At 48.0% G+C, this 12,817-nt stretch overlaps 1 protein-coding gene across 1 annotated transcript in view; it reads right to left on the reverse strand.

Annotated features, from left to right (window-relative positions):
- The window catches only part of SEC22C (SEC22 homolog C, vesicle trafficking protein), a 30,153-nt gene extending 20,424 nt beyond the window's left edge, over positions 1–9,729 (reverse strand). Inside the window, exons 1-2 of the mRNA XM_056518849.1 lie at positions 9,633–9,729; positions 6,486–6,551 (exon numbers count right to left, since the gene is read on the reverse strand). The gene's annotated coding sequence lies outside the window, so the exon portion shown is untranslated. The remainder of the gene's footprint in view (positions 1–6,485; positions 6,552–9,632) is intronic.
- Positions 9,730–12,817: the final 3,088 nt, after the last annotated feature.

A 12,817-nucleotide genomic window follows, 5' to 3' on the forward strand; every position in this document is an offset into this window, starting at 1 on the left:
ACGGAGGCCCAGTTGGCCCTGACGACCAGGTTCCAGTTGAAACACAGTTGCTGGGGGCCCAGTTGGCCCTGTCGTCTAGTTCCGGAGATGGAATTCGTTTGCCGTCGGAGTGTATCCGGGGTATCAAGATGTCGTGCGCTGTTCCGAAGTTCGCACGAAAGAAAGAGGAAGAGGAGATCCAGCCAGCCCCTTATATAGGGTCTCCGCCCCAGGGGAGGGGATTCCAGGGGCTGCTGGGAGTTGTAGTTTTAATAAATTTTTCTAATGTTATGAAGTAAATTCTCTGTAATTTTCTGCTATGGGCATTAAAAAGAAAGGTTTAATGCAAGATACTCGCCTCCTGTCTTCATATAACTTATATTTTCCGTCACGTTAGCTAGGAAAATCTCGATTTATATATATCCCTGTCCGTTGTCTATTACCCACTGTCCAGATTGAATCTCAGTTAGTCATGTCTGAGGGCTCTTCTTCAGCTCCCACTAGGGGTGATGAGCTGTCACTAGATACGGCACAGTTTATGAGTGCCTCACAAATACAGGATCTTATCAATAGATCAGTCCAGACAGCTCTGGCCTCAGCCATTGCGCCCTCTGGATCTCAACCAGTTCTATCTCTTGCCCCTATACCGCTGCCCCACAGCGATGAGCCGCCTATAAAAAAGGGGAAAGCTTCCCACAAACGGAAGAATACCGCCCCATGCATCCCTCAGACTCCAATCGACCCCTGCGCCTCAGGGAGTTACCAAAGAGGCAGAGGTCCGCCAGGCGGGCCAAACCCGACTCTTATGTGGACTCCTCGGATGAGGAATCAGATGCTGAATCGGGTGAAACTGACGTCTCCGAGTCTGATTATGCTGATGAGGATGCTGGGACATCGGCGTTCAACACTAACGCCAACCCTGGAACACAGGGCGAGGTCATCCTAGATGCTCTAGGTGAACCATTATTCCACCCAGAAGCAATATCCCATCCCCGCTCTGGGGATTGGACCCCGTTACCCCACGTATGCCAGTACGTGGAATTCTGGGCACGCAGGTCCCTTGAGAGGACCAATCGAAATAAGTTGAGGGCGGAGTGCCCCAGACCATTTATCCCTAAGAAAGTGGTTTCTACCCAAGAGGTAGATCCTATTCTATCCAAATACTTAACGAAGTCTGGCAAGTTCCCCAAGAAGGGGATTGAGAGGTCCTTTAGGACGATACAGGACCGAATTCTGGATCTTCTTGGTCCGCTTACGAAAATACTGAACTTATCAGAGCAGGGGGCGACGACAGATCAGCCTATCGACCTGACCCAGCTTTGTGGGTGGGCCCAAAGAGCCATTTGTCTAGTGGGCAGCGCCAACACCGCATGCTCTACTGAGCGCAGACGCTCCATACTCATGCGGCTTGATCCGCAACTGGCTCACCTAGCCGAGACTGAGCCAGGTCTATCGGCAGAGGGTATGCTGTTTGGAGACACCCTAGTGAAAGATATCAATAAGTTTGTGGGCCTATTCAACAGCCTTGATAAAGCCCAAACTTCGTTGAAAAAAACTGGGGCAAACAAGATTTTTTTCCCCGGGCCGGCAGAAGTAGGGGCCGTTCTGCCGGCCGCAATTCCACCTACAGACCATATGCTAGGGCAGCTGCCCCACCTCAATATCCTCAGGCTCCCCCTCCATACCCCATGTCAGTGGCGCAACCAGCGCCGTTTTTCCCACCCCGTGGTAGACCGTGGAGCGGACGTGGAGGCAGAGGCTACCCCCGATCCCGTCCATATACCGGTGAGTATTCCATACACTCCACTTTCTCACATACCTATGGGGGGACGACTGAGGCATTTTACCCATGCTTGGTCTGCGATTACGGCAGACGCGTGGATACTAAATACTATAACAGGGTTCCACATAGAACTTCTGTCCTTACCAGAACTAGGCGTGATCCCGCCCCCTATCAGATTTGCAAACCAAAACGTTCTCATAGACAACAAAATACAAGACCTGGTGCCCAAACAGGCGGTGGTGTAGGTCAACCCGTCTTCCCCGGGGTTTATCAGCAACCTCTTCCTAGTAAAGAAGAAAGGGGGCGGCTACCGTCCCGTGATAAACCTTCGGGACCTGAACCAACATGTCGCTTATCGACATTTCAAAATGGAGAGCATACATGGCCTTCGGGACCTACTGCAACCGGGGGACTGGTTAGTAAAGGTGGACTTAAAGGACGCCTATCTCACCGTCCCTATGCACCTATCTTCGCAACATCTACTTGGCTTCCTCTGGAGGGATCGAATGTGGCAATTTACTTGCCTTCCTTTCGGTCTGTCGTCCGCCCTGTGGTGTTTCACCAAACTTCTGAAATCGGTGGTGGCGTCCCTAAGAAGCAGGGGGGTACGTCTGATGATATATCTCGACGACCTCCTTATCATGGCTTGTTCCGAGACGCAGGCCTACCGCCACATGATGTGGACGATCTCTCTATTGCAAGGGCTGGGCTTCTTGATCAACTGAGAAAAATCGGTTCTCGTCCCAGCTCAGGAAATGGAATTTTTGGGCTTCTTGGTGGACACCAACCAAGCCGTTCTCCGTTTGCCCAAAGCAAAATTGGCCCTCATCCGCAAAGAAATCAGAGCGGTATTACGCAAGGGTTACCTATCGCTACGGGTGCTGGCTCGTCTGGTGGGCCTTCTAGCGGCCTCCATACAAGCTATATTTCCGGCCCCTCTCCACTACAGGGCCTTCCAGAGGCTCAAGATCCTTCATCTGCGACAGGGTCTCAGATATGCAGATGAGGTGCCCCTCTCGGCGGAAGCCAGAGCAGAATAGCAGTGGTGGCTTCGACATGCCGTTGAGTGGAACGGCAAAACGATCTTCAACTCTTGTCCTGACGTCATCATAGAGTCGAACGCGAGTCGGCGAGGCTGGGGCGCTCGCTTTGGCGACGCCACAACAGGAGGGAGCTGGTCCATCAGGGAATCCCTCCTACACATCAATGCGTTGGAACTTCTGGCGGCGTTGTTCACCGTCCGGAGTTTCTTACCAGAAGTGTCCAATTGCTGCGTATTATTACACATGGACAATATCGCAGCGGTACAATACATCAACCGCTTGGGGGGCACCAGATCCAGAGTCCTTGCGGATATTGCCAAGGATTTTTGGCATTTCTGCCTTTCCCGCAATATTATTCCGATGGCGGAATACATCCCGGGAATTTCCAATACAGTAGCCAATTGGAATTCCCGATATCTTCTCGACTCCAGCGATTGGCGTCTGGATCGTTCAGTTTTCCTGCAACTGAATCTGCTTTGGGGTCCGTTGGGCGTAGATCTGTTTGCTTCTCGCCTCAACCATCATTTGCCTCGATTCTTCAGCTGGAGACCGGACCCGGAGGCGTCGGCGGTAGACGCTTTCCGACAGATTCCGACAGGCACTATGCGTTTCCTCCGTTCTCTATGATCCCCTGAGTTCTCCTGCATATAGCGAACCAGAAGACGACGGTTGTGCTGGTCACCTCTTGGTGGCCGATGCAACCGTGGTTTCCGCTTGCTCTGGAGATGGCAGTGGATTTCCCCAGACTGCTCCCTCATTTTCCGCAGATTCTCTCCAACCCGACCAAGGGTCTTAACCCTCTAGTAGCGGAAGGCAACCTGACTCTCCTGGCATGGTTGGTTTCGGGGTGCCAGACGCAGACAGCGACCTTTCAAAGTTGGCTAGGGATCTCCTCGCCCTGGCCTGGGCCCCCGGGACTCGATCGGCATATCGATCAGCCTGGAAACTCTGGGTGCGTTGGTGTGATCAACGGCAGGTTTATCCCGTACAGGCGCTTGTATCGGCAGTAGTAAATTACCTGGCGGACTTGAGTCTGGTAAGTCCTTCAGCTCAATCAACGTGTACCGATAGGCTATTTCCGCATACCACTATCCGGTGGACTCTTTGCCGGTTGGCAAACACCTTCTAGTGTGTAGAATTTTGCAGGACATTAAATTTAAGCGTCCGCCTCGTCCTAGGTATCAGTCAACTTGGGATGTTTCCAGGTTGCTTGATATGTTCTCTAGGTGGGAGGACAATGATGCTTTGTCATTGAAGCTATTGTCCTACAAACTGACTGTCCTTTTATGTTTGGTCTCAGTTAAGAGAGTCTCGGACGTAAAAGCCCTGGACATTTCTAGGCGTCAATTTTCGCCTCAAGGTGTCAAGTTCTCAGTGGTCCTTAGGACCAAGACGGGTATCCATTCGTTTTTTTTACCCTTACTTTCCTGTGCATCCTCGGCTATGTGTTGTGCGTTGCCTACAGGCTTATGAAACGCAAACGGCCGACTTACGCTCTCAGAGCTTTTCTCAGCTCCTTGTATCATATGTCAGGCCTCATCACCCGGTCTCTTCCGCCACGCTTGCACGGTGGGTGCGCTCCGCCATGGAGATGGCGGGTATAGACATATCCCTCTTTGGAGCACATTCTTCCAGAGGGGCTATGGCTACTAAGGTAGTTACGTAGGGGGGCTCCCTCGCTGACCTTTTAAATGGCGGCGGATTGGTCTTCCGAGACCACGTTTCGCCACTTTTACTTCAGACCGGAGGAGCATGTCTCCATGTCGGTTTTATAATATTGTTGTCATGTCACTTGTGTATCTTGTTATATAAGTTTTAACTTTGAACCTGCATAAGATATGAGCTTCCTGTCTGATATATAAATCGAGATTTTCCTACCTAGTGACGGAAAATATTAGTTATATGAAGACAGGAGGCGAGTATCTTCCCTCCCTACCCAACTCTATAACGATTCTTTGTTCTCTTTTCAGGATATTGAACGCAATGACCGTTTTCCTGAAGGTCGCTGACCTGTTGGTTGCAGACTGTTTGGGTTCTCTACAGTCCCCGTTGGGACGAAGTTGGGCCTTCGTTTGGCCATGTTATCCAGATATTGTCTCCGGAAGCTAAGGTTACGGGCCGGCTGGCCGTGGATTCGAGTGGCGGTGGAGATGTCCAGATTCCTGTGCGGCTTTGATTCGCATGTAGAAAGAGGAGGATCCTTACATGGGCAGTCCCTTATATAGGGGCTGCAGACTAGGAGTGGCTACTGTGGCCCTAGGACTGCTGGGAGTTGTAGTTTTTGGAAGTTTTTTCATTTATCTTGAATTGATTACTGGATTTTCTGCTATGGGCATTATTTAAGAGAGAATAATGCATAAGATACTCGCCTCCTGTCTTCATATAACTAATATTTTCCGTCACTAGCTAGGAAAATCTCGATTTATATCCTGTATTATACTCCAGAGCTGTACTCACTATGTATATACATTACATTACTTATCCTGTACTGATCCTGAGTTATATCCTGTATTATACTCCAGAGCTGCACTCACTATTCTGCTGGTGAGGTCACTGTGTACATACATTACATTACTTATCCTGTACTGATCCTGAGTTATATCCTGTATTATATTCCAGAGCTGCACTCACTATTCTGCTGGTGGGATCACTGTGTACATACATTACATTACTTATCCTGTACTGATCCTGAGTTATATCCTGTATTATACTCCAGAGCTGTACTCACTATTCTGCTGGTGAGGTCACTGTGTACATACATTACATTACTTATCCTGTACTGATCCTGAGTTATATCCTGTATTATACTCCAGAGCTGTACTCACTATTCTGCTGGTGAGATCACTGTGTACATACATTACATTACTTATCCTGTACTGATCCTGAGTTATATCCTGTATTATACTCCAGAGCTGCACTCACTATTCTGCTGGTGAGGTCACTGTGTACATACATTACATTACTTATCCTGTACTGATCCTGAGTTATATCCTGTATTATATTCCAGAGCTGCACTCACTATTCTGCTGGTGGGATCACTGTGTACATACATTACATTACTTATCCTGTACTGATCCTGAGTTATATCCTGTATTATACTCCAGAGCTGCACTCACTATTCTGCTGGTGAGGTCACTGTGTAGTTGTGTACATACATTACATTACTTATCCTGTACTGATCCTGAGTTATATCCTGTATTATACTCCAGAGCTGCACTCACTATTCTGCTGGTGAGGTCACTGTGTACATACATTACATTACTTATCCTGTACTGATCCTGAGTTATATCCTGTATTATACTCCAGAGCTGCACTCACTATTCTGCTGGTGAGGTCACTGTGTAGTTGTGTACATACATTACATTACTTATCCTGTACTGATCCTGAGTTATATCCTGTATTATACCCCAGAGCTGTACTCACTATTCTGCTGGTGAGGTCACTGTGCACATACATTACATTACTTATCCTGTACTGATCCTGAGTTATATCCTGTATTATACTCCAGAGCTGTACTCACTATTCTGCTGGTGAGGTCACTGTGTACATACATTACTTATCCTGTACTGATCCTGAGTTATATCCTGTATTATACTCCAGAGCTGCGCTCACTATTCTCCATCAGCACTGAGCCCCCATTACTTTATTACTTACATTTTCTTATATTAAGCTGAATTTACCTGGGGGGCACCAGGCTGGTCCAGGATCGGGATCTTCCAGGGGTCGGGATCCAGATGACTATTATCCTGACCCAACAGAGTAGAACAGCTAAATGTTACAATGTAGCAGAGAAAAGCCCCTCTAGTCTCTAAATACATTTACCACCTCCCTATAGGGTAATGATGGATCCCACCATCTGGGGGGAGTCAGGACCCTGTTCTTGTGATCAGTAATAACTGAAGGGAATGTCCTTTAAGCTATAAGGGTCCTGTCGGAGCCCCCCCGTATCTGCTGTCACACCAGATGTCACCTCAGCCTATAATCCTCTTCATCCCTCACAGAAGATCCTGCAGAGAGGATTACCACAGGAGGATGGAAGACGTCTACACAAAGTCTGGGGGTATCAGGGGAAGGCTGCGCCAAGGACCCCATGTCATGTGGGGTATTAGGGCATGGAGAGGTAATAGACGGGATTGTCACACAGGATCTCCTCCTATAAATTATAAGCAGCTGCACAGAAAAAACTGGAATCCAATATGACCTGTAATGTCATCTAGCAGCTCAGCAGTCAGAGATCACTGTGTGGTGATATAATTACAGCTGAACAGTCCTCTCTATCCCCTCCCTGCAATCATCTCTATTATTATAGAGAGAACTGCCTGGTCATATAATTACAGCAGCACAGTCCTCTCTCTGTTTGCTGTGTATATACAATAATGGCTGTAAATGTTCGCACCCCTGAAATTTTTTTAGAGAATGAAGTATTTCTCACAGGAAAGGATTGCAGTAACACAGGTTTTGCTATACACATGTTTATTCCCTTTGTGTGTATTGGAACTAAACCAAAAAAGGGATGAAAAAAAAAATCAAATAGGACATAATGTCACCAAACTCCAAAAATGGTCTGGACAAAATTATTGGCACCCTTAACGTAATATTTGGTTGCACACCCTTTGGAAAAAATAACTGAAATCAGTCACTTCCTATAACCATCAATAAGCTTCTTACACCTCTCAGCCGGAATGTTGGACCACTCTTCCTATAACCATCAATAAGCTTCTTACACCTCTCAGCCGGAATGTTGGACCACTCTTCCTATAACCATCAATAAGCTTCTTACACCTCTCGGCCGGAATGTTGGACCACTCTTCCTTTACAAACTGCTCCAGGTCTCTTATTGGACGGCGCCTTTTCCCAACAGTAATTATAAGATCTCTCCACAGGTGATCAATGGGATTTATATCTGGACTCATTGCTGACACTTCAGAACTCTCCAGCGCTTTGTTGTCATCCATTTCTGGGGGCTTTTTAATGTATGTTTGGGGTCATTGTCCTGCTATAAGACCCAAGATCTCGGACACAAACCCAGCTTTCTGACACTGGGCTGTACAGTGCGACCCAAAATCCATTGGTAATCCTCAGATTTCATGATGTCTTGTACACATTCAAGGCCCCCAGTGCCAGAGGCAGCAAAACAACCCAAAACATCATTGACCTCCACCATATTTCACTGTAGGTCCTGTGTTCTTTTCTTTGTAGGCCTCATTCCGTTTTCGGTAAACAGTAGAATGATGGGCTTTACCAAAAAGCTCTATCTTGGTCTCATCTGTCCAATTTGAACAATTTTGAAAGGGCGCCAATAATTTTGTCCAGACCATTTTTGGAGTTTGGTGACATTATGTCCAATTTGCTTTTTTTCCTCCTTTTTTGGTTTAGTTCCAATACACACAAAGGGAATAAACATGTGTATAGCAAAATATGTGTTACTGCAATCCTTTCCTGTGAGAAATACTTCATTTTCTAGATGAATTTCAGGGGTGACAACATTTACAGCCATGACTGTATGTTTGTGTATATGTGTATATATATATATATATATATATATATATATATATATATACACACACACACACACACACAGCACTGATATGTGTATATATATATATATACACACACACACACACACACACACAGCACTGATATATACACACATACAGCACTGATATATATACACACGGCACTGATATATATATATACACACACACACACAGCACTGATTTATACACACACAGCACTGATATATATACACACGGCACTGATATATATATATACACACACACACACACAGCACTGATATATACACACACACGGCACTGATATTTACACACACACGGCACTGATATATACACACACACGGCACTGATATATACACACACACGGCACTGATATATACACACACACGGCACTGATATATACACACACACGGCACTGATATATACACACACACGGCACTGATATATACACACACACAGCACTGATATATATTCACACACAGCACTGATGTATACTGTCAGGATCCGGACTGGTATGCAGCGAGGACACTGGTGGTGGATCCTCTGTGTCAGTGGGGTGATGACGTGGGCCGTACCAGGGGAACGGAGTTTAAGGGGTTAATTGGTTTTCACCAGAGCCCGCCGCAAAGTGGGATGGACTTGCAGCGGCAGGTAACCCCCAGGTCGTTCCACCCGATAGCGACTCAACCCCAGCTGACAGCTGAGACAGGCACGGTACAGAAGGACAAGGCAAGAGCAAGGTCGGACGTAGCAGAAGGTCAGGGCAGGCAGCAGAAGGTCTGGAACACAGGCTTGGGAACACAGAAAACGCTTTCACTGGGCACTAGGAAACAAGATCCAGCGATGACAGGAAGGGGAAGTGGGTTTTTATAAGGAGGTAGCAGGTGCCGGTACTGATTGGGCCAGGCGCCAATCAATGGCACACTGGCGCTTTAAATCTCAGAGAGCCGGCGCACGCGCCCTAGGGAGCGGGGCCGCGCGTGCCGGGACTGAGCAGACGGAGGACAGGGCAGGTGAGGAGATTGGGATGTGAGCCGCGGGCGGGCGCATCCCCGCCGGTGACAGTAGTGCAGCGCTCCCGGTCAGCGGATCTGACCGGGACGCTGCACGGAGGTGAACGCCGCGAGCGCTCCGGGGAGGAGCGGGGACCCGGAGTGCTCTGCGTAACAGTACCCTCCCCCTTTGGTCTCCCTCTCTTTTTGGAGCCCAGGAACCTATGGATGAGCTCCTTGTCGAGGATATTATCCTCGGGTTCCCAAGACCTCTCTTCGGGGGTCACAATTCTCCCAGTCTACGAGAATTTTTTTTTTTTACCTCTGACTACCTTGGAGGCGAGGACCTTCTTTACAGTGAAGACATCAGAGGAGCCAGAGACAGGAGCAGGAGTGGTGACCTTGGGGGAAAAGCAGTTAAGAACGAGAGGTTTGAGAAGGGAAACATGAAAGGAGTTAGGAATACGAAGAGAAGGAGGAAGATGAAGTTTGTAGGAGACAGGATTGATTTGACTCTTGATTTTAAATGGTCCAAGGTAACGTGGACCCAGCTTGTAGCTGGGAACGCTAAAGCGGATATACTTGGCAGAGAGCCACACTTTGTCCCCAGAAGCGAAGACAGGAGGAGTTCTTCTCTTCTTATCAGCATGTCTCTTCATACGAGACAAGGCCAGTAGGAGCGACTTTTGAGTTTCCTTCCAGATAAGAGAGAAGTCCCGGGTAACTTCATCTACAGCAGGCAATCCAGAAGAAGTGGGAATAGGGTGGGGGGCAGAGGGTGACGGCCGTACACCACAAAGAACGGGGATTTGGCAGAGGATTCAGAATTTTTGAAGTTGTAAGAGAATTCAGCCCAGGGTAGAAGGTCGACCCAATTGTCTTGGCGGGAGGAGACAAAATGTTGCAAATAGTCACCAAGAATCTGGTTGACTCTCTCTACTTGTCCATTGCATTGGGGGTGATAGGAGGACGAGAAATGTAATTTAATTTTTAATTGGTTACAGAGAGCTCTCCAAAATTTCAACACAAATATGCGTGGGAAGCCCGTGAAGGCGAATAATATGCAGAAAAAATTGCTTCGCCAATTGTGGCGCAGAAGGAAGACCTGGAAGTGGAATGAAGTGTGCCATTTCGGAGAAACGATCAACGACCACCCAGATGACGGTGTTGCCATGGGATACAGGTAGATCCGTAATAAAATCCATGGCAATTTGGGACCATGGCTGCTCGGGGACGGGTAAAGGAAGGAGGAGTCCAGCAGGCTTCTGGCGAGGGGTTTTATCCCGGGCGCAAACAGTACAGGCCCGAATGAAATCAGTGACGTCACCCTCTAGCGTAGGCCACCAATACAAACGAGAAATAAGCTGGATGGACTTTTTAATGCCAGCATCGCCAGCAAGGTGAGAGGAATGTCCCCATTTGAGGATCTTGAGGCGCTGGCGTGGAGGAACAAAAGTCTTTCCAGGAGGAGTTTGTCCCAGAGAAGCTGGAGCAGAGGAGACCAGGCACTCAGGAGGTACGATATGCTGCAGAGGAACTTCAGATTTGGTGGCATCAGAGGAACGTGAAAGGGCGTCAGCCCTGACGTTTTTGTCTGCAGGACGAAAGTGAATCTCGAAGTTAAAGCGGGTAAAAAACAATGACCATCTAGCCTGGCGAGGATTCAGACGCTGAGCAGACTGGAGGTATGAGAGATTCTTGTGATCAGTGTAAATGACAAAGGGGTGTTTGGAACCCTCCAATAGATGCCTCCATTCTTCGAGTGCTAGCTTGATGGCTAGAAGTTCACGATTTCCAATGGAGTAATTTTTTTCTGCCAGAGAGAAAGTTTTAGAGAAGAAACCACAAGTAATGTTACGTCCGGTAGAGTTTTTTTGGAGAAGAACGGCTCCGGCTCAGACTGAGGAGGCGTCCACTTCCAGAAAGAAAGGTTTCGATGGGTCAGGTCTGGACAGCACAGGAGCAGAAGCGAAGGCAGTTTTGAGACGATTGAAGGCCTCATCAGCTTGAGGAGGCCAGGACTTAGGGTTGGCATTCTTCCTGATCAGGGCCACAATAGGGGCCACAATGGTGGAGAAATGGGGAATAAACTGTCGGTAGTAGTTGGCAAATCCCAGAAAGCGTTGGATAGCACGGAGTCCAGAAGGGCGTGGCCAATCTAAAACCGCTGACAGTTTATCTGGGTCCATTTGAAGCCCTTGGCCAGAAACTAGGTAACCTAGGAAAGGAAGAAAATTGCATTCAAAGAGACATTTTTCCATTTTAGTATACAGGTAGTTTTCACGAAGTCTCTGGAGCACTAGACGGACATGACGACGGTGTTCCTCCAGGCTAGAGGAGAAAATCAAGATGTCGTCCAGGTAAACCACAACACAGGTATATAATAAGTCCCGAAATATCTCATTAACGAAGTCCTGGAAGACTGCAGGGGCGTTGCAAAGCCCAAAGGGCAAAACAAGATATTCGAAATGTCCGTCTTCCACTCATCCCCTTTCCTGATGCGAATAAGATTATATGCGCCTTTTAAGTCCAATTTAGTGAAAATATTGGTGCCACGAAGACGGTCAAAGAGTTCAGAGATGAAAGGCAGGGGATAGCGGTTTTTGATGGTGATTTTATTTAAACCGCGGTAGTCAATGCATGGCCGTAAGGATCCGTCTTTTTTAGAGATAAAGAAGAACCCCGCTCCAGCAGGGGATGAGGACTTCAGAATGAAACCTCTCTTTAGGTTCTCCTGGATATAGTCGGACATGGCTTGAGTCTCTGGGGCAGACAGAGGGTAGATCCTGCCCCAGGTGGAGTGGTACCATGAAGGAGCTCAATGGGGCAGTCATAAGGCCTATGAGGTGGTAAGATCTCTGCTTGTTTTTTGCAGAAAACATCGGCAAAGTCCTGGTAGGCCTTGGGAAGACCCGGTATAGGTGGAGCCACAGGGGTTTGACAAGTGGAAGCAGACGTGAGGCATTGTTTGAGACAAGATGGACCCCAACTCTTGATCTCCCTGGTGGTCCAGTCAAGGGTAGGAGAATGACGTTGGAGCCATGGCAGACCGAGGAGGATTTCAGAGGTGCAGTTGGGTAGGACAAGAAATTCAATTTTTTCGTGATGCAGTCCAATGCTCATAAGCAGGGGTTCTGTGCGGTAAAGCACAGTGCAGTCCAATTTTTCTCCGTTGACTGAAGAAATGTAGAATGGTCTCACAAGACTGGTCACTGGGATGCTGAACCTATTAACAAAAGAGGCCAAAATAAAATTTCCTGCCGAACCAGAGTCCAAGAAGGCCACAGCTGAGAAAGAGGAGTTGGCGGAAGGAGAAATCCGCACAGGCAGAGTGAGACGTGGAGAAGCAGAATTCACACCTAGAGTCGTCTCACCTTTGTGAGGTAACGGAGTGCGTCTCTCCTGACACGGAGGGCGGATAGGACAGTCTCAGTCTTTTAGCACAGTACAGGCATAGATTCTCGTTACGGCGGCGAGTCCTCTCTTGTAGGGTCAGGCGGGACCGAT

This window comes from Hyla sarda, chromosome 5 (genome assembly GCF_029499605.1).
Source record: "Hyla sarda isolate aHylSar1 chromosome 5, aHylSar1.hap1, whole genome shotgun sequence".
Lineage (NCBI taxonomy): Eukaryota > Metazoa > Chordata > Amphibia > Anura > Hylidae > Hyla > Hyla sarda.